The sequence below is a fragment of the Mytilus edulis genome, chromosome 7 (genome assembly GCF_963676685.1).
Source record: "Mytilus edulis chromosome 7, xbMytEdul2.2, whole genome shotgun sequence".
Classification (NCBI taxonomy): domain Eukaryota; kingdom Metazoa; phylum Mollusca; class Bivalvia; order Mytilida; family Mytilidae; genus Mytilus; species Mytilus edulis.
The window spans coordinates 74,293-99,856 of record NC_092350.1 but is presented as its reverse complement, the minus strand read 5'-3'; positions in this window follow the sequence as shown (position 1 = coordinate 99,856).

Below are 25,564 nucleotides of genomic sequence, written 5' to 3'. Positions count from 1 at the left end.
CTGATTCTTTGTTGATGTCATAGTTTCGTTAGAATAAACGAAGAATTAAAACCTTATATTAGATTGGATAAAATTGAACTTCAACTTTTAGAAACAAAATGTTAACAATTCTAATTAAGCATTATGTATCAAAACGTATAAATGCATGGTAATCAATCAACATAAGACATGTAAAATGTTATCACTATTAGGAAATACAATCCCGCAGTTAGGTTTAATTTTACCGCAATAATAATCTAAAGTTGAGCATAACTAATCAAATCAAATATGTTCTTTATTTACCATTTCAAAAAAACTCTAAAAGAATTAGTATCCCGAATACTTACATCTTTGTCTAATTCTCCTCCTCGTCGGAAAAGACACACACAAAACGAAATATAAAAAAATTATTCTATCTGCAAAACGAAAGAACGTCACTAAATCCACCGAATTCATATATAGCCAAATATTCCTCATCGCTTAAAACAGAAGTGGCTGCGTCTATGTTATGTTCTTGGCAAATTAAAGTTGCAAACATGAATTTCTGATTGTATCTATCTAAAAAATATAAACCCGTATGGAAGACTATTAAACGCCATTACAATTATATTGTTCCAATACCAAATATAGAGATGTACATTTGCTTACGATTAAAGTTAAATAAATAATAAGCAATTTCATTTTTGGAAAGATAAAAACTGTAAAAGCAACAAAAAAAAAACTACACCCAAATACTTATGTGATAGTTATCTAAATTTATAAATGCAATTTAAACCTAAAAGTTTTTGGTTTCACAGATGACAATTTGTTATTGCAGTAGTACTACAATAAATGACACTTTTTCAATACAAAATATAAACATTTAAGCAAAAAGACCTTAAACAGTGAACCACGTTTAATCTAGTATTTATTTTTTTAAGTTATAAATGCCGCTTATCATACTTACCTGTTCTCTGTGCTGAAGACTAAATAGTAATTTTCACCACATTCATCTTGTTAGCTACTAATGTTATAAGAACAATAATAATTACCTTATCTATACGCACAAGTGTTACTTGGTTTGCTTTGACCATTCCATTTCTATATTAAATACTCCAGAAAATGTAAGAATGTATTGCAGTGCTTGGTGCGAATAAATTGTCAATCTCTTGTCGTTTTGTTTAACATAAACAGTATATTCCAGCTCTTCCAAATGTAGTTTTAGGAGACTCAGATCATCCAAAGTATTAAATTTTACAATGAAATATTTCTCACTCATGATTTCTTTAAATCAACAAAATAAAATTAAGCAAATCGTTATTATGAATATGCTTTTGTGTAAACTGGTTGGATATTTCAATAAAATAGCTATGGTGTATACTTTTTACGAAAAATAGCGACTTCACGGACTAAAAGGGTTACAATCAAAATCAAGTGATGAATATACACACACCAGAAGTAATAGTTGACCAGACCGTGTGATAGGTTAACAGTTGTATTAACTTGCTTATATGAAAGAAATTTTATTAATGTCGTAGCACACGCAATGTACGATAATCTCTAGTTTTAAAAATATTATGTATTAATTTTGCTGGATAATTTTTCATTTACACACATGTTATTTGGACCGACAAAGAGAAAGTACATGCCAAAATTAGCACAAAAAATGTCTGTAAAAATACATGTATACAGCACGGGCTGAAATAGCTTTCCGCTCTTTAGAAAAAAGTCACCACAGTTTGATTGGTTTTACCGAAGACCATTATAATAAAATAGTGGTATTTCTACTTAATTATCTATTGGGGTTAGGTTTAATTAAGCGGTAAATATCTACCTAACTGCGGTGCTTGGTTTCCTAATTAGCGGTAGATTTGTACATCTAATGCGCTTTTAAGCCATTTGATGTTTCCTTACAGACACATTTTCTACTCATATTTGGCATGTCAATTTCGTTATTTTTGTCCACAGAACATAAATTTAAAAGAAATTTATTCGGCAAAAAATAATACATCACATTTTTTAGCATGAAGTTTGTATAGCTCCACCAACTGTATGCATATTAAGGTCGATAGATAAAATAATCTACATTCCATTTGACCTTAACAAGGGCAATTTGAAATTCAAGGTCCATGGAAACTAATTGAGGAATCTAACATAATAATTAAATTTGATTTAGAACAAATATACATGCATGCTTATAATAACTATGTACTTTTAGGATAAAGCCTGATCAAAGAGGAATAACCCTATTTATTGATCCTTATTTTTGTCGTCTTTTTTCCTTTCTGATCTGGAAATTGTTATTAAGGTATAAAATAAAATATTTGTTAAAATCTGAATCTTCATTTTTGGTAAGAGAAATAAATATAGCACGGGCTATAATAGCTCACCATTGTTTGAAAAAATGTTACCACAGTGAAATTGGTTTTGCCACAGTTTGATCAAGTGGTAAATATCAACCTAACTGCGGTACTTGTTTTCCTAATTAGCGGTAGATTTGTACATCTATTGCACTGAAAGTCATTTGATGTATTCTTACAGAAATTTGTTGTACTCATTTTGGCATGTTACTTTCTCTTTGTCAGTCCAAATAACATGTGTTTAAAAATTTATCCGGCAAAATTAATGCATAATATTTTTTGTTTGTAGCTCCAACTGTAAACATCATAAGGTCGATAGACAACATAATTCAAATTCCATTTGACCTTAAATAATGTACATGGAAATTAATTAAAGCATCTAACACGCAAACTAATTGTTAATTATCAAGTTTGATTTAGAACAAATACGGAAACATACTTATAAAAAAAACATACTAATAAGATAGAGCCCATACAAAGAGGAATAACTCTATTTGTTTTATATTACTTTTGTCTTATTTTTTTCCCTAAAAATGTGTATTTAAAATTTAACTTCTGAAATGATTTATTTTTTATAGTGCAAGTAGACAGTATATAAACCTCTCATTGTGAAAAACTTGCTGCAACTATATTCGGCCAATGTTGTATTGCTGCTTTAAAAATTTCGTCAAGTAGGAATTTCCTGCTAATAGAAACTTTTCGGTAAACTTACATGTACAGCTAAAACTATTATTGAAACATCTGAAGAAATAAATGATAGCTGAAAATATAGTTTAAAGAATTCAGTACAATTTGGTATAAACATATTAATCATCTGTCATGTTCAGAAAACGACGTGATTGCAAAAGTTATTATCTGCACATTTTTTAAAATATGTCCTGTCTGTCTGTCTGTCTGTTTGTTTGTATGTATGTGTGTTTGTGTGTATGTATGTATGTGTGTGTGTGTATGTATGTATGTATGTATGTATGTATGTATGTATATATGTATGTATGTATGTATGTATGTATGTATGTATGTATGTATGTATGTAAGTATGTATATATGTATGTATGTATGTATGTATGTATGCATGAATGAATGAATGTATGTATGTATGTATGTATGTATGTATGTATGTATGTATGTATGTATGTATGTATGTATGTATGTATGTATGTATGTATGTATGTATGTATGTATGTATGTATGTATGTATGTATGTATGTATGTATGTATGTATGTATGTATGTATGTATGTATGTATGTATGTATGTGCGTATGTATGTATGTGCGTATGTATGTGCGTATATATGTGCGTTTGTATCTGCATATGTATGTATGTGCGTATGTATATATGTATGTTTGTTTGTATGTATGTATGTGTGTGTCTATCTGTGCGTTTGTATGTCTCTGCGTATGTATGTATGTGTGTGTGTATGATATCCTTACTGAATTATCAACTTTTTGAGAAGAAAGGAAAAAGTTAGGGTTTGGGTTAGGGTTAGGGTTAGGGCTAGGGTTAGGGTTTTGGAAACTATAGCGATTTACGTAATTTTGATAACAGTAGTGTAATCATGATAAAATTCTGATTTCCTTTCCGATTTTTCAAACAAAAATAGCGAGAAATAAAAAAGTTTAAAAAAAATTGATTTTTTAACTTCTAATTTTGCTTTCAAATTTGCAATAAAATAGAACCCAAAGCATGTAAAAGGTAATAAGAATATTTAATGAATGTTTGGCATTGCCATTTTTCACCTTTTTGGGGATATTTTTCATAAATGACGAAACAAAATTAAAATTTAATAAATTGTTTTTTCTTGAAAAAAAATGATTGAATGTGATCTGCCGTTATTTCTGAAGTTAGGTACAGTGTAGTCCTGTGATTATGTCAATTTTCAGCCGTCAAAAACAACAAATAAATTTTTTGTATCATTGTTACCCCTGATAAGTACATATCGCTTCCATCGGTATACACATCTTATGTATATGGTCATGAAATTTTTATCTTTTGAACAATGGTTAGAAGATTTTGTGGGGAGTTCGGCTGTTAGGTGGGCTACATCCCAGAGCCATTCGGCTAGCAATAATATTGCTTAAACAGTTTTTCTATCCCCTTGATGGATTGACCGTAAACACTACCGCATTGTAAAACATGACTGAAAAGGATCTAACTGTTCATTTTTCAAGCATTAAATTGCTATCCATCCATAGAACTTATGTTTTAAAGTTCTAAGACTGTAGTATTATTTCATGAAAAAAGTACCGTTTTAGGAATATAATTGACTCAATGTAACAAATTAACACCAAGAACCTAATTAGGGTTAGGGTTAGGGTTAGGGTTAGGGTTAGGGTTAGGGTTAGGGTTAGGGTTTAGGGTTAGGGTTTGGGTTAGGGTTAGGGTTAGGGTTAGGGGTTAGGGTTAGGGTTAGGGTTAGGGTTAGGGTTAGGGTAGGGTTAGGGTTAGGGTTAGGGTTAGGGTTAGGGTTAGGGTTAGGGTTAGGGTTAGGGTTAGGGTTTAGGGTTAGGGTTAGGGTTAGGGTTAGGGTTAGGGTTAGGGTTAGGGTTAGGGTTAGGGTTAGGGTTAGGGTTAGGGTTAGGGTTAGGGTTAGGGTTAGGGTTAGGGTTAGGGTTAGGGTTAGGGTTAGGGTTAGGGTTAGGGTTAGGGTTAGGGTTAGGGTTAGGGTTAGGGTTAGGGTTAGGGTTAGGGTTAGGGTTAGGGTTAGGGTTAGGGTTAGGGTTAGGGTTAGGGTTAGGGTTAGGGTTAGGTTAGGGTTAGGGTTAGGTTAGGGTTAGGGTTAGGGTTAGGGTTAGGGTTAGGGTTAGGGTTAGGGTTAGGGTTAGGGTTAGGGTTAGGGTTAGGGTTAGGGTTAGGGTTAGGGTTAGGGTTAGGGTTAGGGTTAGGTTAGGGTTAGGGTTAGGGTTAGGGTTAGGGTTAGGGTTAGGGTTAGGGTTAGGGTTAGGGTTAGGGTTAGGGTTAGGGTTAGGGTTAGGGTTAGGTTAGGTTAGGGTTAGGGTTAGGGTTAGGTTAGGGTTAGGGTTAGGGTTAGGTTAGGGTTAGGGTTAGGGTTAGGGTTAGGGTTAGGGTTAGGGTTAGGGTTAGGGTTAGGGTTAGGTTAGGGTTAGGGTTAGGGTTAGGGTTAGGGTTAGGGTTAGGGTTAGGGTTAGGGTTAGGGTTAGGGTTAGGGTTAGGGTTAGGGTTAGGGTTAGGGTTAGGGTTAGGGTTAGGGTTAGGGTTAGGGTTAGGGTTAGGGTTAGGGTTAGGGTTAGGGTTAGGGTTAGGGTTAGGGTTAGGGTTAGGGTTAGGGTTAGGGTTAGGGTTAGGGTTAGGGTTAGGGTTAGGGTTAGGGTTAGGGTTAGGGTTAGGGTTAGGGTTAGGGTTAGGGTTAGGGTTAGGGTACTTTGACGAGATTTGTGAGGTGCCCTTTTTCACTTCTGCGCATGTCTGCCCTTTTCTGTGACTGCGCATGCGTGAGAAGGGTTAGGGTTAGGGTTAGGGTTAGGGTTAGCGTTTAGGTTAGGGTTAGTGTTAGTGTTAGTGTTTGGGTTTGGGTTATTTAAAAATATTTCTAAGTACAGAGTATGAAAATTGCCTTCGACTTCAATCTTCAAACAGATGTAGAATGAATTTGAATAGAGATATCTTCTTAAAGTTAACTGTTCCTAAAAGATGGAAAGGCGATCTAGAGGATGAAAACGTATTGGTATCACTGAAGTGTACGGCCGCACTCTCCGACCTCACTGCATGATAATTGAAAGATTATTTTTTTTTTTTTTTTTCAAACATCATAACCGGACCCCCATCCATACACAACTCTTTCTTTTAAGAAGTTCGTGAAAAACTTAACACGAAACTGCAATAGGTTATCCTTCTACACTTACCCGTTCCGAGATAAAGTAAGGCCTCCAAATCAACAATTTTAACACATTTGGGATTTGGGTTAGGGTAAGTGTTTGACCCAAACCCTAACCCAAACACTAACCCTAACCCTAACCTTAACACTAACCCAAACCCTAACACTAACCCTAACCTAAACACTAACCCAAACCCTAACCCAAACACTAACACTAACCCTAACCTTAACACTAACCCAAACCCTAACACTAACCCTAACCTAAACACTAACCCAAACCCTAACCCAAACACTAACACTAACCCTAACCTTAACACTAACCCAAACCCTAACACTAACCCTAACCTAAACACTAACCCAAACCCTAACCCAAACCCTAACACTAACCCTAACCTAAACACTAACCCTAACCTAAACCCTATTTAAGGGTTTGGGTTAGGGTTTGGGTTAGGGTTAGGGTTTGGGTTAGGGTTAGGGTTAGGGTTAGGGTTAGGGTTAGGGTTAGGGTTAACCCTAATTAAGGGTTTGGGTTAGGGTTTGGGTCAGGGTTAGGGTTAGGTTTTGAGTAAGGGTCAAGGTCAGGGACATGGTAGTATACTTTGACGAGATTTGTGAGGTGCCCTTTTTCACTTCTGCGCATGTCTGCCCTTTTCTGTGACTGCGCATGCGTGAGAAGGGTTAGGGTTAGGGTTAGGGTTAGGGTTAGCGTTTAGGTTAGGGTTAGTGTTAGTGTTAGTGTTTGGGTTTGGGTTATTTAAAAATATTTCTAAGTACAGAGTATGAAAATTGCCTTCGACTTCAATCTTCAAACAGATGTAGAATGAATTTGAATAGAGATATCTTCTTAAAGTTAACTGTTCCTAAAAGATGGAAAGGCGATCTAGAGGATGAAAACGTATTGGTATCACTGAAGTGTACGGCCGCACTCTCCGACCTCACTGCATGATAATTGAAAGATTATTTTTTTTTTTTTTTTTCAAACATCATAACCGGACCCCCATCCATACACAACTCTTTCTTTTAAGAAGTTCGTGAAAAACTTAACACGAAACTGCAATAGGTTATCCTTCTACACTTACCCGTTCCGAGATAAAGTAAGGCCTCCAAATCAACAATTAGGGTTAGGGTTAGGGTTAGGGTTAGGGTTAGGGTTAGGGTTAGGGTTAGGGTTAGGGTTAGGGTTAGGGTTAGGGTTAGGGTTAGGGTTAGGGTTAGGGTTAGGGTTAGGGTTAGGGTTAGGGTTAGGGTTAGGGTTAGGGTTAGGGTTAGGGTTAGGGTTAGGGTTAGGGTTAGGGTTAGGGTTAGGGTTAGGGTTAGGGTTAGGGTTAGGGTTAGGGTTAGGGTTAGGGTTAGGGTTAGGGTTAGGTTAGGGTTAGGGTTAGGTTAGGGTTAGGGTTAGGGTTAGGGTTAGGGTTAGGGTTAGGGTTAGGGTTAGGGTTTAGGGTTAGGGTTAGGGTTAGGGTTAGGGTTAGGGTTAGGTTAGGGTTAGGGTTAGGGTTAGGGTTAGGGTTAGGGTTAGGGTTAGGGTTAGGGTTAGGGTTAGGGTTAGGGTTAGGGTTAGGGTTAGGGTTAGGTTAGGGTTAGGGTTAGGGTTAGGTTAGGGTTAGGGTTAGGGTTAGGTTAGGGTTAGGGTTAGGGTTAGGGTTAGGGTTAGGGTTAGGGTTAGGGTTAGGGTTAGGGTTAGGTTAGGGTTAGGGTTAGGGTTAGGGTTAGGGTTAGGGTTAGGGTTAGGGTTAGGGTTAGGGTTAGGGTTAGGGTTAGGGTTAGGGTTAGGGTTAGGGTTAGGGTTAGGGTTAGGGTTAGGGTTAGGGTTAGGGTTAGGGTTAGGGTTAGGGTTAGGGTTAGGGTTAGGGTTAGGGTTAGGGTTAGGGTTAGGGTTAGGGTTAGGGTTAGGGTTAGGGTTAGGGTTAGGGTTAGGGTTAGGGTTAGGGTTAGGGTTAGGGTTAGGGTTAGGGTTAGGGTTAGGGTAGTATACTTTGACGAGATTTGTGAGGTGCCCTTTTTCACTTCTGCGCATGTCTGCCCTTTTCTGTGACTGCGCATGCGTGAGAAGGGTTAGGGTTAGGGTTAGGGTTAGGGTTAGCGTTTAGGTTAGGGTTAGTGTTAGTGTTAGTGTTTGGGTTTGGGTTATTTAAAAATATTTCTAAGTACAGAGTATGAAAATTGCCTTCGACTTCAATCTTCAAACAGATGTAGAATGAATTTGAATAGAGATATCTTCTTAAAGTTAACTGTTCCTAAAAGATGGAAAGGCGATCTAGAGGATGAAAACGTATTGGTATCACTGAAGTGTACGGCCGCACTCTCCGACCTCACTGCATGATAATTGAAAGATTATTTTTTTTTTTTTTTTTCAAACATCATAACCGGACCCCCATCCATACACAACTCTTTCTTTTAAGAAGTTCGTGAAAAACTTAACACGAAACTGCAATAGGTTATCCTTCTACACTTACCCGTTCCGAGATAAAGTAAGGCCTCCAAATCAACAATTTTAACACATTTGGGATTTGGGTTAGGGTAAGTGTTTGACCCAAACCCTAACCCAAACACTAACCCTAACCCTAACCTTAACACTAACCCAAACCCTAACACTAACCCTAACCTAAACACTAACCCAAACCCTAACCCAAACACTAACACTAACCCTAACCTTAACACTAACCCAAACCCTAACACTAACCCTAACCTAAACACTAACCCAAACCCTAACCCAAACACTAACACTAACCCTAACCTTAACACTAACCCAAACCCTAACACTAACCCTAACCTAAACACTAACCCAAACCCTAACCCAAACCCTAACACTAACCCTAACCTAAACACTAACCCTAACCTAAACCCTATTTAAGGGTTTGGGTTAGGGTTTGGGTTAGGGTTAGGGTTTGGGTTAGGGTTAGGGTTAGGGTTAGGGTTAGGGTTAGGGTTAGGGTTAACCCTAATTAAGGGTTTGGGTTAGGGTTTGGGTCAGGGTTAGGGTTAGGTTTTGAGTAAGGGTCAAGGTCAGGGACATGGTAGTATACTTTGACGAGATTTGTGAGGTGCCCTTTTTCACTTCTGCGCATGTCTGCCCTTTTCTGTGACTGCGCATGCGTGAGAAGGGTTAGGGTTAGGGTTAGGGTTAGGGTTAGCGTTTAGGTTAGGGTTAGTGTTAGTGTTAGTGTTTGGGTTTGGGTTATTTAAAAATATTTCTAAGTACAGAGTATGAAAATTGCCTTCGACTTCAATCTTCAAACAGATGTAGAATGAATTTGAATAGAGATATCTTCTTAAAGTTAACTGTTCCTAAAAGATGGAAAGGCGATCTAGAGGATGAAAACGTATTGGTATCACTGAAGTGTACGGCCGCACTCTCCGACCTCACTGCATGATAATTGAAAGATTATTTTTTTTTTTTTTTTTCAAACATCATAACCGGACCCCCATCCATACACAACTCTTTCTTTTAAGAAGTTCGTGAAAAACTTAACACGAAACTGCAATAGGTTATCCTTCTACACTTACCCGTTCCGAGATAAAGTAAGGCCTCCAAATCAACAATTAGGGTTAGGGTTAGGGTTAGGGTTAGGGTTAGGGTTAGGGTTAGGGTTAGGGTTAGGGTTAGGGTTAGGGTTAGGGTTAGGGTTAGGGTTAGGGTTAGGGTTAGGGTTAGGGTTAGGGTTAGGGTTTAGGGTTAGGGTTAGGGTTAGGGTTAGGGTTAGGGTTAGGGTTAGGGTTAGGGTTAGGGTTAGGGTTAGGTTAGGGTTAGGGTTAGGGTTAGGGTTAGGGTTAGGGTTAGGGTTAGGGTTAGGGTTAGGGTTAGGGTTAGGGTTAGGGTTAGGGTTAGGGTTAGGGTTAGGGTTAGGGTTAGGGTTAGGGTTAGGGTTAGGGTTAGGGTTAGGGTTAGGGTTAGGGTTAGGGTTAGGGTTAGGGTTAGGGTTAGGGTTAGGGTTAGGGTTAGGGTTAGGGTTAGGGTTAGGGTTAGGGTTAGGGTTAGGGTTAGGGTTAGGGTTAGGGTTAGGGTTAGGGTTAGGGTTAGGGTTAGGGTTAGGGTTAGGGTTAGGGTTAGGGTTAGGGTTAGGGTTAGGGTTAGGGTTAGGGTTAGGGTTAGGGTTAGGGTTAGGGTTAGGGTTAGGGTTAGGGTTAGGGTTAGGGTTAGGGTTAGGGTTAGGGTTAGGGTTAGGGTTAGGGTTAGGGTTAGGGTTAGGGTTAGGGTTAGGGTTAGGGTTAGGGTTAGGGTTAGGGTTAGGGTTAGGGTTAGGGTTAGGGTTAGGGTTAGGGTTAGGGTTAGGGTTAGGGTTAGGGTTAGGGTTAGGGTTAGGGTTAGGGTTAGGGTTAGGGTTAGGGTTAGGGTTAGGGTTAGGGTTAGGGTTAGGGTTAGGGTTAGGGTTAGGGTTAGGGTTAGGGTTAGGGTTAGGGTTAGGGTTAGGGTTAGGGTTAGGGTTAGGGTTAGGGTTAGGGTTAGGGTTAGGGTTAGGGTTAGGGTTAGGGTTAGGGTTAGGGTTAGGGTTAGGGTTAGGGTTAGGGTTAGGGTTAGGGTTAGGGTTAGGGTTAGGGTTAGGGTTAGGGTTAGGGTTAGGGTTAGGGTTAGGGTTAGGGTTAGGGTTAGGGTTAGGGTTAGGGTTAGGGTTAGGGTTAGGGTTAGGGTTAGGGTTAGGGTTAGGGTTAGGGTTAGGGTTAGGGTTAGGGTTAGGGTTAGGGTTAGGGTTAGGGTTAGGGTTAGGGTTAGGGTTAGGGTTAGGGTTAGGGTTAGGGTTAGGGTTAGGGTTAGGGTTAGGGTTAGGGTTAGGGTTAGGGTTAGGGTTAGGGTTAGGGTTAGGGTTAGGGTTAGGGTTAGGGTTAGGGTTAGGGTTAGGGTTAGGGTTAGGGTTAGGGTTAGGGTTAGGGTTAGGGTTAGGGTTAGGGTTAGGGTTAGGGTTAGGGTTAGGGTTAGGGTTAGGGTTAGGGTTAGGGTTAGGGTTAGGGTTAGGGTTAGGGTTAGGGTTAGGGTTAGGGTTAGGGTTAGGGTTAGGGTTAGGGTTAGGGTTAGGGTTAGGGTTAGGGTTAGGGTTAGGGTTAGGGTTAGGGTTAGGGTTAGGGTTTAGGGTTAGGGTTAGGGTTAGGGTTAGGGTTAGGGTTAGGGTTAGGGTTAGGGTTAGGGTTAGGGTTAGGGTTAGGGTTAGGGTTAGGGTTAGGGTTAGGGTTAGGGTTAGGGTTAGGGTTAGGGTTAGGGTTAGGGTTAGGGTTAGGGTTAGGGTTAGGGTTAGGGTTAGGGTTAGGGTTAGGGTTAGGGTTAGGGTTAGGGTTAGGGTTAGGGTTAGGGTTAGGGTTAGGGTTAGGGTTAGGGTTAGGGTTAGGGTTAGGGTTAGGGTTAGGGTTAGGGTTAGGGTTAGGGTTAGGGTTAGGGTTAGGGTTTAGGGTTAGGGTTAGGGTTAGGGTTAGGGTTAGGGTTAGGGTTAGGGTTAGGGTTAGGGTAGTATACTTTGACGAGATTTGTGAGATGACCTTTTTCACTTCTGCGCATGTCTGACCTTTTTTGTGACTGCGCATGCGCGAGAAGGGTTAGGGTTAGGGTTAGGGTTAGGGGTTAGGGTTAGGGTTAGGGTTAGGGTTAGGGTTAGGGTTTGGGTTAGGGTTAGGGTTAGGGTTAGGGTAAGGGTTTGGGTTAGGGTTTGGGTTAGGGTTAGGTTTGGGTTAGGGTTTGGGTTAGGGTTTGAGTTAAGGTCAAGGTCAGGTACATGGTAGTATACTTTGGCGAGATTATTGAGGTGCCCTTTTTCACTTCTGCGCATGTCTGCCCTTTTCTGTGACTGCGCATGCGTGAGAAGGGTTAGGGTTAGGGTAAGGGTTAAGGTTAGGGTTAGGGTTAGGGTTAGTGTTAGAGTTAGGGTTAAGGGTTAGGGTAAGGGTTAGGGTTAGAGTTAAGGTTAGAGTTAAGGGTAAGTAAGGATAAGAGTTAAGGGTTACATTTACTATTTTGTTTATATAATAGGCTTTTTGTAACAATTTCCTCAAGAAGGTATGACAAAATTTGCATATTGAAATTCAGGGGAGATAATCTATTAAGGCTTATGTCAGAAATTGCTGGTACAACAGTCCAATGTGCTGCACCTAATTAATTAATAAATGATAGCCTTCCATGAAGGAGTTTAAGTGTTATGTTGTTTTGTATTTGTTGTATTCATCAATATATTTACACTATTTCTTGAATATTCTCTACCGACATAATTATTAAGTACTTTATGTACGTCGGGATGAACAGTTTTTCAAAAATTAAGCGCTTCGTAAGTCTACGGTTATACTAAAGTTTTGTCGACAAGAATAAAAAATGCCAATATTTCTTCTTTTTGAATGATATTCTGGTACTGGCCTTATAATTGAGTACTTTTAAAAACATCCTGATGGAATTTTTTACATTAATGGGAATGAAAACCCGTTTAAGTCACAAAATTTGTTGTCGGTATCAACAAAAGGTGGCAATGTCTTTGCGGTTACTGATATTTATGTCGCGAAAGAAGTTTAAAGCGACAATATTTCATCTTTATTATGATTTGAAGTCTACGCTTACTAAAACCTTTGTCGACAACAGTAAGAATGCATAATTTGAGGTTTTTAAGTCTATATTTATGTCGCGAAAGAATTTAAAGCGACAACATTTCATCTTTATTATGATTTGAAGTCTAAGGTTTCCTAAACCTTTGTCGACAACTGTAAAAATGCATAATTTGAGGTTTATAAGTCTACATTTATGTCGCGAAACAATTTAAAGCGACACAATTTCATATGTTTTTTTTGATATTCTGACAATGAAGTAATATTTATGAGTTTAGATGGATTCTCAGACACAAAAGTGAAGAAATGAAGGTTTCTGGTTGTTGTATTTGTTATATCTTGTTGTATATCTATAAATGGTGCCAATATCTATCCTTTTTAGTGATACTTCTGTGTCGGCATGCACATTTTCTTCTTTTGATGCATAGTCTGACGCAAAATGAGAGCTCTATAAGTTTACGGTTACTTTTATTTGTGTCGATAACAATAAAAGGCGACATAATTTTTTTCTTTTGATTAATATTCTTGTACCGGCTTGGTAATTGATTAGATTTGAACAGATATATTTTCTTAAAATTAACTGTTCCGAAAAGATGACAAGGCGATCTACAGGATGAAAAGTTATTGGTATCATTGAAGTGTACGGCCGCACTTTCCTACCTCACTGAACAAACGTTTGTGTTATATATATATATATATATATATATATTTTTTTTTTTTTTTTTTTTTTTTTTTTTAACTATATTGATTTCATCTTTGCAAGTGAGCCACACATTTTAAATTTCACACACCTAATTCTGAGAGTGAGAAACGGTGAAAAACTCTTTTGGACCGTGTCAAATAGCCGGCGTTTTTCTTCTTTCGTCGATTTTGTCCAATCACGTTTCATGTTGTTACTCAATAACCCCGCTAGATATACACGTCTTATATACACCAATTACTGCCGCTTTTTGTCACCTTAGGTATACAACAAAGGTTCAGCCTTAAGGTAGTAAAATAACAGAGATTTTGATATTCTTGTGGGAAAAATGCAAATCTTAAAAAGAATTTGGCAGATTTTTTAACCCAACTTTTTTGTTACAGGAAGGGAGTTTTCGACTTGAGTTTATGCAAAAATTTCTGGAAAAAACGAGTCGAATTTACTTCGATGTTTTTCCGATTGCTTGAGAAACGGCAAAGATACGAGCCGACAAACACGGCCACATTGCAATGTAACAGATTGGTAGGAAAATGAGGAGTTTACAATGAACGACCAAACAATAGATTCATCACGTAAAGGCCTGTCAGGGCTTTCTAAAACGCTACAGATATTTCAAATCGGATAAGAAATGTCAAAGTTATCAACGTTCAAAGTTTTATGCTATTTTCCATGAGAGGGTTAGGGTCAGGGTTTTTTGGTTAGGGTTAGGGTTAAGGGTTAGGGTTAGTGTTAGGGTTAGGGTTAGGGTTAGGGTTTGGGTTAGGGTTAGGGTTAGGGTTAGGGGTTAGGGTCTGGGTTAGGGTTAGGGTTAGGGTTAGGGTTAGGGTTAGGGTTAGGGTTAGGGTTAGGGGTTAGGGTCTGGGTTAGGGTTAGGGTTAGGGTTAAGGTTAGGGTTAGGGTAAGGGTTAGGGTTAGGGTTAGGGTTAACCCTAATTAAGGGTTTGGGTTAGGGTTAGGGTTAACCCTAATTAAGGGTTTGGGTTAGGGTTAGGGTTAACCCTAATTAAGGGTTTGGGTTAGGGTTAGGGTTAACCCTAATTAAGGGTTTGGGTTAGGGTTAGGGTTAACCCTAATTAAGGGTTTGGGTTAGGGTTACCCTAATTAAGGGTTAGGGTTTGGGTTAGGGTTAGGGTTAGGGTTACCCTAATTAAGGGTTAGGGTTAACCCTAATTAAGGGTTTGGGTAAGGGTTAGGGTTACCCTAATTAAGGGTTTGGGTTAGGGTTTGGGTCAGGGTTAGGGTTAGGTTTTGAGTAAGGGTCAAGGTCAGGGACATGGTAGTATACTTTGACGAGATTTGTGAGATGACCTTTTTCACTTCTGCGCATGTCTGACCTTTTTTGTGACTGCGCATGCGCGAGAAGGGTTAGGGTTAGGGTTAGGGTTAGGGGTTAGGGTTAGGGTTAGGGTTAGGGTTAGGGTTAGGGTTTGGGTTAGGGTTAGGGTTAGGGTTAGGGTAAGGGTTTGGGTTAGGGTTTGGGTTAGGGTTAGGTTTGGGTTAGGGTTTGGGTTAGGGTTTGAGTTAAGGTCAAGGTCAGGTACATGGTAGTATACTTTGGCGAGATTATTGAGGTGCCCTTTTTCACTTCTGCGCATGTCTGCCCTTTTCTGTGACTGCGCATGCGTGAGAAGGGTTAGGGTTAGGGTAAGGGTTAAGGTTAGGGTTAGGGTTAGGGTTAGTGTTAGAGTTAGGGTTAAGGGTTAGGGTAAGGGTTAGGGTTAGAGTTAAGGTTAGAGTTAAGGGTAAGTAAGGATAAGAGTTAAGGGTTACATTTACTATTTTGTTTATATAATAGGCTTTTTGTAACAATTTCCTCAAGAAGGTATGACAAAATTTGCATATTGAAATTCAGGGGAGATAATCTATTAAGGCTTATGTCAGAAATTGCTGGTACAACAGTCCAATGTGCTGCACCTAATTAATTAATAAATGATAGCCTTCCATGAAGGAGTTTAAGTGTTATGTTGTTTTGTATTTGTTGTATTCATCAATATATTTACACTATTTCTTGAATATTCTCTACCGACATAATTATTAAGTACTTTATGTACGTCGGGATGAACAGTTTTTCAAAAATTAAGCGCTTCGTAAGTCTACGGTTATACTAAAGTTTTGTCGACAAGAATAAAAAATGCCAATATTTCTTCTTTTTGAATGATATTCTGGTACTGGCCTTATAATTGAGTACTTTTAAAAACATCCTGATGGAATTTTTTACATTAATGGGAATGAAAACCCGTTTAAGTCACAAAATTTGTTGTCGGTATCAACAAAAGGTGGCAATGTCTTTGCGGTTACTGATATTTATGTCGCGAAAGAAGTTTAAAGCGACAATATTTCATCTTTATTATGATTTGAAGTCTACGCTTACTAAAACCTTTGTCGACAACAGTAAGAATGCATAATTTGAGGTTTTTAAGTCTATATTTATGTCGCGAAAGAATTTAAAGCGACAACATTTCATCTTTATTATGATTTGAAGTCTAAGGTTTCCTAAACCTTTGTCGACAACTGTAAAAATGCATAATTTGAGGTTTATAAGTCTACATTTATGTCGCGAAACAATTTAAAGCGACACAATTTCATATGTTTTTTTTGATATTCTGACAATGAAGTAATATTTATGAGTTTAGATGGATTCTCAGACACAAAAGTGAAGAAATGAAGGTTTCTGGTTGTTGTATTTGTTATATCTTGTTGTATATCTATAAATGGTGCCAATATCTATCCTTTTTAGTGATACTTCTGTGTCGGCATGCACATTTTCTTCTTTTGATGCATAGTCTGACGCAAAATGAGAGCTCTATAAGTTTACGGTTACTTTTATTTGTGTCGATAACAATAAAAGGCGACATAATTTTTTTCTTTTGATTAATATTCTTGTACCGGCTTGGTAATTGATTAGATTTGAACAGATATATTTTCTTAAAATTAACTGTTCCGAAAAGATGACAAGGCGATCTACAGGATGAAAAGTTATTGGTATCATTGAAGTGTACGGCCGCACTTTCCTACCTCACTGAACAAACGTTTGTGTTATATATATATATATATATATATATATTTTTTTTTTTTTTTTTTTTTTTTTTTTTTAACTATATTGATTTCATCTTTGCAAGTGAGCCACACATTTTAAATTTCACACACCTAATTCTGAGAGTGAGAAACGGTGAAAAACTCTTTTGGACCGTGTCAAATAGCCGGCGTTTTTCTTCTTTCGTCGATTTTGTCCAATCACGTTTCATGTTGTTACTCAATAACCCCGCTAGATATACACGTCTTATATACACCAATTACTGCCGCTTTTTGTCACCTTAGGTATACAACAAAGGTTCAGCCTTAAGGTAGTAAAATAACAGAGATTTTGATATTCTTGTGGGAAAAATGCAAATCTTAAAAAGAATTTGGCAGATTTTTTAACCCAACTTTTTTGTTACAGGAAGGGAGTTTTCGACTTGAGTTTATGCAAAAATTTCTGGAAAAAACGAGTCGAATTTACTTCGATGTTTTTCCGATTGCTTGAGAAACGGCAAAGATACGAGCCGACAAACACGGCCACATTGCAATGTAACAGATTGGTAGGAAAATGAGGAGTTTACAATGAACGACCAAACAATAGATTCATCACGTAAAGGCCTGTCAGGGCTTTCTAAAACGCTACAGATATTTCAAATCGGATAAGAAATGTCAAAGTTATCAACGTTCAAAGTTTTATGCTATTTTCCATGAGAGGGTTAGGGTCAGGGTTTTTTGGTTAGGGTTAGGGTTAAGGGTTAGGGTTAGTGTTAGGGTTAGGGTTAGGGTTAGGGTTTGGGTTAGGGTTAGGGTTAGGGTTAGGGGTTAGGGTCTGGGTTAGGGTTAGGGTTAGGGTTAGGGTTAGGGTTAGGGTTAGGGTTAGGGTTAGGGGTTAGGGTCTGGGTTAGGGTTAGGGTTAGGGTTAAGGTTAGGGTTAGGGTAAGGGTTAGGGTTAGGGTTAGGGTTAACCCTAATTAAGGGTTTGGGTTAGGGTTAGGGTTAACCCTAATTAAGGGTTTGGGTTAGGGTTAGGGTTAACCCTAATTAAGGGTTTGGGTTAGGGTTAGGGTTAACCCTAATTAAGGGTTTGGGTTAGGGTTAGGGTTAACCCTAATTAAGGGTTTGGGTTAGGGTTACCCTAATTAAGGGTTAGGGTTTGGGTTAGGGTTAGGGTTAGGGTTACCCTAATTAAGGGTTAGGGTTAACCCTAATTAAGGGTTTGGGTAAGGGTTAGGGTTACCCTAATTAAGGGTTTGGGTTAGGGTTTGGGTCAGGGTTAGGGTTAGGTTTTGAGTAAGGGTCAAGGTCAGGGACATGGTAGTATACTTTGACGAGATTTGTGAGATGACCTTTTTCACTTCTGCGCATGTCTGACCTTTTTTGTGACTGCGCATGCGCGAGAAGGGTTAGGGTTAGGGTTAGGGTTAGGGGTTAGGGTTAGGGTTAGGGTTAGGGTTAGGGTTAGGGTTTGGGTTAGGGTTAGGGTTAGGGTTAGGGTAAGGGTTTGGGTTAGGGTTTGGGTTAGGGTTAGGTTTGGGTTAGGGTTTGGGTTAGGGTTTGAGTTAAGGTCAAGGTCAGGTACATGGTAGTATACTTTGGCGAGATTATTGAGGTGCCCTTTTTCACTTCTGCGCATGTCTGCCCTTTTCTGTGACTGCGCATGCGTGAGAAGGGTTAGGGTTAGGGTAAGGGTTAAGGTTAGGGTTAGGGTTAGGGTTAGTGTTAGAGTTAGGGTTAAGGGTTAGGGTAAGGGTTAGGGTTAGAGTTAAGGTTAGAGTTAAGGGTAAGTAAGGATAAGAGTTAAGGGTTACATTTACTATTTTGTTTATATAATAGGCTTTTTGTAACAATTTCCTCAAGAAGGTATGACAAAATTTGCATATTGAAATTCAGGGGAGATAATCTATTAAGGCTTATGTCAGAAATTGCTGGTACAACAGTCCAATGTGCTGCACCTAATTAATTAATAAATGATAGCCTTCCATGAAGGAGTTTAAGTGTTATGTTGTTTTGTATTTGTTGTATTCATCAATATATTTACACTATTTCTTGAATATTCTCTACCGACATAATTATTAAGTACTTTATGTACGTCGGGATGAACAGTTTTTCAAAAATTAAGCGCTTCGTAAGTCTACGGTTATACTAAAGTTTTGTCGACAAGAATAAAAAATGCCAATATTTCTTCTTTTTGAATGATATTCTGGTACTGGCCTTATAATTGAGTACTTTTAAAAACATCCTGATGGAATTTTTTACATTAATGGGAATGAAAACCCGTTTAAGTCACAAAATTTGTTGTCGGTATCAACAAAAGGTGGCAATGTCTTTGCGGTTACTGATATTTATGTCGCGAAAGAAGTTTAAAGCGACAATATTTCATCTTTATTATGATTTGAAGTCTACGCTTACTAAAACCTTTGTCGACAACAGTAAGAATGCATAATTTGAGGTTTTTAAGTCTATATTTATGTCGCGAAAGAATTTAAAGCGACAACATTTCATCTTTATTATGATTTGAAGTCTAAGGTTTCCTAAACCTTTGTCGACAACTGTAAAAATGCATAATTTGAGGTTTATAAGTCTACATTTATGTCGCGAAACAATTTAAAGCGACACAATTTCATATGTTTTTTTTGATATTCTGACAATGAAGTAATATTTATGAGTTTAGATGGATTCTCAGACACAAAAGTGAAGAAATGAAGGTTTCTGGTTGTTGTATTTGTTATATCTTGTTGTATATCTATAAATGGTGCCAATATCTATCCTTTTTAGTGATACTTCTGTGTCGGCATGCACATTTTCTTCTTTTGATGCATAGTCTGACGCAAAATGAGAGCTCTATAAGTTTACGGTTACTTTTATTTGTGTCGATAACAATAAAAGGCGACATAATTTTTTTCTTTTGATTAATATTCTTGTACCGGCTTGGTAATTGATTAGATTTGAACAGATATATTTTCTTAAAATTAACTGTTCCGAAAAGATGACAAGGCGATCTACAGGATGAAAAGTTATTGGTATCATTGAAGTGTACGGCCGCACTTTCCTACCTCACTGAACAAACGTTTGTGTTATATATATATATATATATATATATATTTTTTTTTTTTTTTTTTTTTTTTTTTTTAACTATATTGATTTCATCTTTGCAAGTGAGCCACACATTTTAAATTTCACACACCTAATTCTGAGAGTGAGAAACGGTGAAAAACTCTTTTGGACCGTGTCAAATAGCCGGCGTTTTTCTTCTTTCGTCGATTTTGTCCAATCACGTTTCATGTTGTTACTCAATAACCCCGCTAGATATACACGTCTTATATACACCAATTACTGCCGCTTTTTGTCACCTTAGGTATACAACAAAGGTTCAGCCTTAAGGTAGTAAAATAACAGAGATTTTGATATTCTTGTGGGAAAAATGCAAATCTTAAAAAGAATTTGGCAGATTTTTTAACCCAACTTTTTTGTTACAGGAAGGGAGTTTTCGACTTGAGTTTATGCAAAAATTTCTGGAAAAAACGAGTCGAATTTACTTCGATGTTTTTCCGATTGCTTGAGAAACGGCAAAGATACGAGCCGACAAACACGGCCACATTGCAATGTAACAGATTGGTAGGAAAATGAGGAGTTTACAATGAACGACCAAACAATAGATTCATCACGTAAAGGCCTGTCAGGGCTTTCTAAAACGCTACAGATATTTCAAATCGGATAAGAAATGTCAAAGTTATCAACGTTCAAAGTTTTATGCTATTTTCCATGAGAGGGTTAGGGTCAGGGTTTTTTGGTTAGGGTTAGGGTTAAGGGTTAGGGTTAGTGTTAGGGTTAGGGTTAGGGTTAGGGTTTGGGTTAGGGTTAGGGTTAGGGTTAGGGGTTAGGGTCTGGGTTAGGGTTAGGGTTAGGGTTAGGGTTAGGGTTAGGGTTAGGGTTAGGGTTAGGGGTTAGGGTCTGGGTTAGGGTTAGGGTTAGGGTTAAGGTTAGGGTTAGGGTAAGGGTTAGGGTTAGGGTTAGGGTTAACCCTAATTAAGGGTTTGGGTTAGGGTTAGGGTTAACCCTAATTAAGGGTTTGGGTTAGGGTTAGGGTTAACCCTAATTAAGGGTTTGGGTTAGGGTTAGGGTTAACCCTAATTAAGGGTTTGGGTTAGGGTTAGGGTTAACCCTAATTAAGGGTTTGGGTTAGGGTTACCCTAATTAAGGGTTAGGGTTTGGGTTAGGGTTAGGGTTAGGGTTACCCTAATTAAGGGTTAGGGTTAACCCTAATTAAGGGTTTGGGTAAGGGTTAGGGTTACCCTAATTAAGGGTTTGGGTTAGGGTTTGGGTCAGGGTTAGGGTTAGGTTTTGAGTAAGGGTCAAGGTCAGGGACATGGTAGTATACTTTGACGAGATTTGTGAGATGACCTTTTTCACTTCTGCGCATGTCTGACCTTTTTTGTGACTGCGCATGCGCGAGAAGGGTTAGGGTTAGGGTTAGGGTTAGGGGTTAGGGTTAGGGTTAGGGTTAGGGTTAGGGTTAGGGTTTGGGTTAGGGTTAGGGTTAGGGTTAGGGTAAGGGTTTGGGTTAGGGTTTGGGTTAGGGTTAGGTTTGGGTTAGGGTTTGGGTTAGGGTTTGAGTTAAGGTCAAGGTCAGGTACATGGTAGTATACTTTGGCGAGATTATTGAGGTGCCCTTTTTCACTTCTGCGCATGTCTGCCCTTTTCTGTGACTGCGCATGCGTGAGAAGGGTTAGGGTTAGGGTAAGGGTTAAGGTTAGGGTTAGGGTTAGGGTTAGTGTTAGAGTTAGGGTTAAGGGTTAGGGTAAGGGTTAGGGTTAGAGTTAAGGTTAGAGTTAAGGGTAAGTAAGGATAAGAGTTAAGGGTTACATTTACTATTTTGTTTATATAATAGGCTTTTTGTAACAATTTCCTCAAGAAGGTATGACAAAATTTGCATATTGAAATTCAGGGGAGATAATCTATTAAGGCTTATGTCAGAAATTGCTGGTACAACAGTCCAATGTGCTGCACCTAATTAATTAATAAATGATAGCCTTCCATGAAGGAGTTTAAGTGTTATGTTGTTTTGTATTTGTTGTATTCATCAATATATTTACACTATTTCTTGAATATTCTCTACCGACATAATTATTAAGTACTTTATGTACGTCGGGATGAACAGTTTTTCAAAAATTAAGCGCTTCGTAAGTCTACGGTTATACTAAAGTTTTGTCGACAAGAATAAAAAATGCCAATATTTCTTCTTTTTGAATGATATTCTGGTACTGGCCTTATAATTGAGTACTTTTAAAAACATCCTGATGGAATTTTTTACATTAATGGGAATGAAAACCCGTTTAAGTCACAAAATTTGTTGTCGGTATCAACAAAAGGTGGCAATGTCTTTGCGGTTACTGATATTTATGTCGCGAAAGAAGTTTAAAGCGACAATATTTCATCTTTATTATGATTTGAAGTCTACGCTTACTAAAACCTTTGTCGACAACAGTAAGAATGCATAATTTGAGGTTTTTAAGTCTATATTTATGTCGCGAAAGAATTTAAAGCGACAACATTTCATCTTTATTATGATTTGAAGTCTAAGGTTTCCTAAACCTTTGTCGACAACTGTAAAAATGCATAATTTGAGGTTTATAAGTCTACATTTATGTCGCGAAACAATTTAAAGCGACACAATTTCATATGTTTTTTTTGATATTCTGACAATGAAGTAATATTTATGAGTTTAGATGGATTCTCAGACACAAAAGTGAAGAAATGAAGGTTTCTGGTTGTTGTATTTGTTATATCTTGTTGTATATCTATAAATGGTGCCAATATCTATCCTTTTTAGTGATACTTCTGTGTCGGCATGCACATTTTCTTCTTTTGATGCATAGTCTGACGCAAAATGAGAGCTCTATAAGTTTACGGTTACTTTTATTTGTGTCGATAACAATAAAAGGCGACATAATTTTTTTCTTTTGATTAATATTCTTGTACCGGCTTGGTAATTGATTAGATTTGAACAGATATATTTTCTTAAAATTAACTGTTCCGAAAAGATGACAAGGCGATCTACAGGATGAAAAGTTATTGGTATCATTGAAGTGTACGGCCGCACTTTCCTACCTCACTGAACAAACGTTTGTGTTATATATATATATATATATATATATATTTTTTTTTTTTTTTTTTTTTTTTTTTTAACTATATTGATTTCATCTTTGCAAGTGAGCCACACATTTTAAATTTCACACACCTAATTCTGAGAGTGAGAAACGGTGAAAAACTCTTTTGGACCGTGTCAAATAGCCGGCGTTTTTCTTCTTTCGTCGATTTTGTCCAATCACGTTTCATGTTGTTACTCAATAACCCCGCTAGATATACACGTCTTATATACACCAATTACTGCCGCTTTTTGTCACCTTAGGTATACAACAAAGGTTCAGCCTTAAGGTAGTAAAATAACAGAGATTTTGATATTCTTGTGGGAAAAATGCAAATCTTAAAAAGAATTTGGCAGATTTTTTAACCCAACTTTTTTGTTACAGGAAGGGAGTTTTCGACTTGAGTTTATGCAAAAATTTCTGGAAAAAACGAGTCGAATTTACTTCGATGTTTTTCCGATTGCTTGAGAAACGGCAAAGATACGAGCCGACAAACACGGCCACATTGCAATGTAACAGATTGGTAGGAAAATGAGGAGTTTACAATGAACGACCAAACAATAGATTCATCACGTAAAGGCCTGTCAGGGCTTTCTAAAACGCTACAGATATTTCAAATCGGATAAGAAATGTCAAAGTTATCAACGTTCAAAGTTTTATGCTATTTTCCATGAGAGGGTTAGGGTCAGGGTTTTTTGGTTAGGGTTAGGGTTAAGGGTTAGGGTTAGTGTTAGGGTTAGGGTTAGGGTTAGGGTTTGGGTTAGGGTTAGGGTTAGGGTTAGGGGTTAGGGTCTGGGTTAGGGTTAGGGTTAGGGTTAGGGTTAGGGTTAGGGTTAGGGTTAGGGTTAGGGGTTAGGGTCTGGGTTAGGGTTAGGGTTAGGGTTAAGGTTAGGGTTAGGGTAAGGGTTAGGGTTAGGGTTAGGGTTAACCCTAATTAAGGGTTTGGGTTAGGGTTAGGGTTAACCCTAATTAAGGGTTTGGGTTAGGGTTAGGGTTAACCCTAATTAAGGGTTTGGGTTAGGGTTAGGGTTAACCCTAATTAAGGGTTTGGGTTAGGGTTAGGGTTAACCCTAATTAAGGGTTTGGGTTAGGGTTACCCTAATTAAGGGTTAGGGTTTGGGTTAGGGTTAGGGTTAGGGTTACCCTAATTAAGGGTTAGGGTTAACCCTAATTAAGGGTTTGGGTAAGGGTTAGGGTTACCCTAATTAAGGGTTTGGGTTAGGGTTTGGGTCAGGGTTAGGGTTAGGTTTTGAGTAAGGGTCAAGGTCAGGGACATGGTAGTATACTTTGACGAGATTTGTGAGATGACCTTTTTCACTTCTGCGCATGTCTGACCTTTTTTGTGACTGCGCATGCGCGAGAAGGGTTAGGGTTAGGGTTAGGGTTAGGGGTTAGGGTTAGGGTTAGGGTTAGGGTTAGGGTTAGGGTTTGGGTTAGGGTTAGGGTTAGGGTTAGGGTAAGGGTTTGGGTTAGGGTTTGGGTTAGGGTTAGGTTTGGGTTAGGGTTTGGGTTAGGGTTTGAGTTAAGGTCAAGGTCAGGTACATGGTAGTATACTTTGGCGAGATTATTGAGGTGCCCTTTTTCACTTCTGCGCATGTCTGCCCTTTTCTGTGACTGCGCATGCGTGAGAAGGGTTAGGGTTAGGGTAAGGGTTAAGGTTAGGGTTAGGGTTAGGGTTAGTGTTAGAGTTAGGGTTAAGGGTTAGGGTAAGGGTTAGGGTTAGAGTTAAGGTTAGAGTTAAGGGTAAGTAAGGATAAGAGTTAAGGGTTACATTTACTATTTTGTTTATATAATAGGCTTTTTGTAACAATTTCCTCAAGAAGGTATGACAAAATTTGCATATTGAAATTCAGGGGAGATAATCTATTAAGGCTTATGTCAGAAATTGCTGGTACAACAGTCCAATGTGCTGCACCTAATTAATTAATAAATGATAGCCTTCCATGAAGGAGTTTAAGTGTTATGTTGTTTTGTATTTGTTGTATTCATCAATATATTTACACTATTTCTTGAATATTCTCTACCGACATAATTATTAAGTACTTTATGTACGTCGGGATGAACAGTTTTTCAAAAATTAAGCGCTTCGTAAGTCTACGGTTATACTAAAGTTTTGTCGACAAGAATAAAAAATGCCAATATTTCTTCTTTTTGAATGATATTCTGGTACTGGCCTTATAATTGAGTACTTTTAAAAACATCCTGATGGAATTTTTTACATTAATGGGAATGAAAACCCGTTTAAGTCACAAAATTTGTTGTCGGTATCAACAAAAGGTGGCAATGTCTTTGCGGTTACTGATATTTATGTCGCGAAAGAAGTTTAAAGCGACAATATTTCATCTTTATTATGATTTGAAGTCTACGCTTACTAAAACCTTTGTCGACAACAGTAAGAATGCATAATTTGAGGTTTTTAAGTCTATATTTATGTCGCGAAAGAATTTAAAGCGACAACATTTCATCTTTATTATGATTTGAAGTCTAAGGTTTCCTAAACCTTTGTCGACAACTGTAAAAATGCATAATTTGAGGTTTATAAGTCTACATTTATGTCGCGAAACAATTTAAAGCGACACAATTTCATATGTTTTTTTTGATATTCTGACAATGAAGTAATATTTATGAGTTTAGATGGATTCTCAGACACAAAAGTGAAGAAATGAAGGTTTCTGGTTGTTGTATTTGTTATATCTTGTTGTATATCTATAAATGGTGCCAATATCTATCCTTTTTAGTGATACTTCTGTGTCGGCATGCACATTTTCTTCTTTTGATGCATAGTCTGACGCAAAATGAGAGCTCTATAAGTTTACGGTTACTTTTATTTGTGTCGATAACAATAAAAGGCGACATAATTTTTTTCTTTTGATTAATATTCTTGTACCGGCTTGGTAATTGATTAGATTTGAACAGATATATTTTCTTAAAATTAACTGTTCCGAAAAGATGACAAGGCGATCTACAGGATGAAAAGTTATTGGTATCATTGAAGTGTACGGCCGCACTTTCCTACCTCACTGAACAAACGTTTGT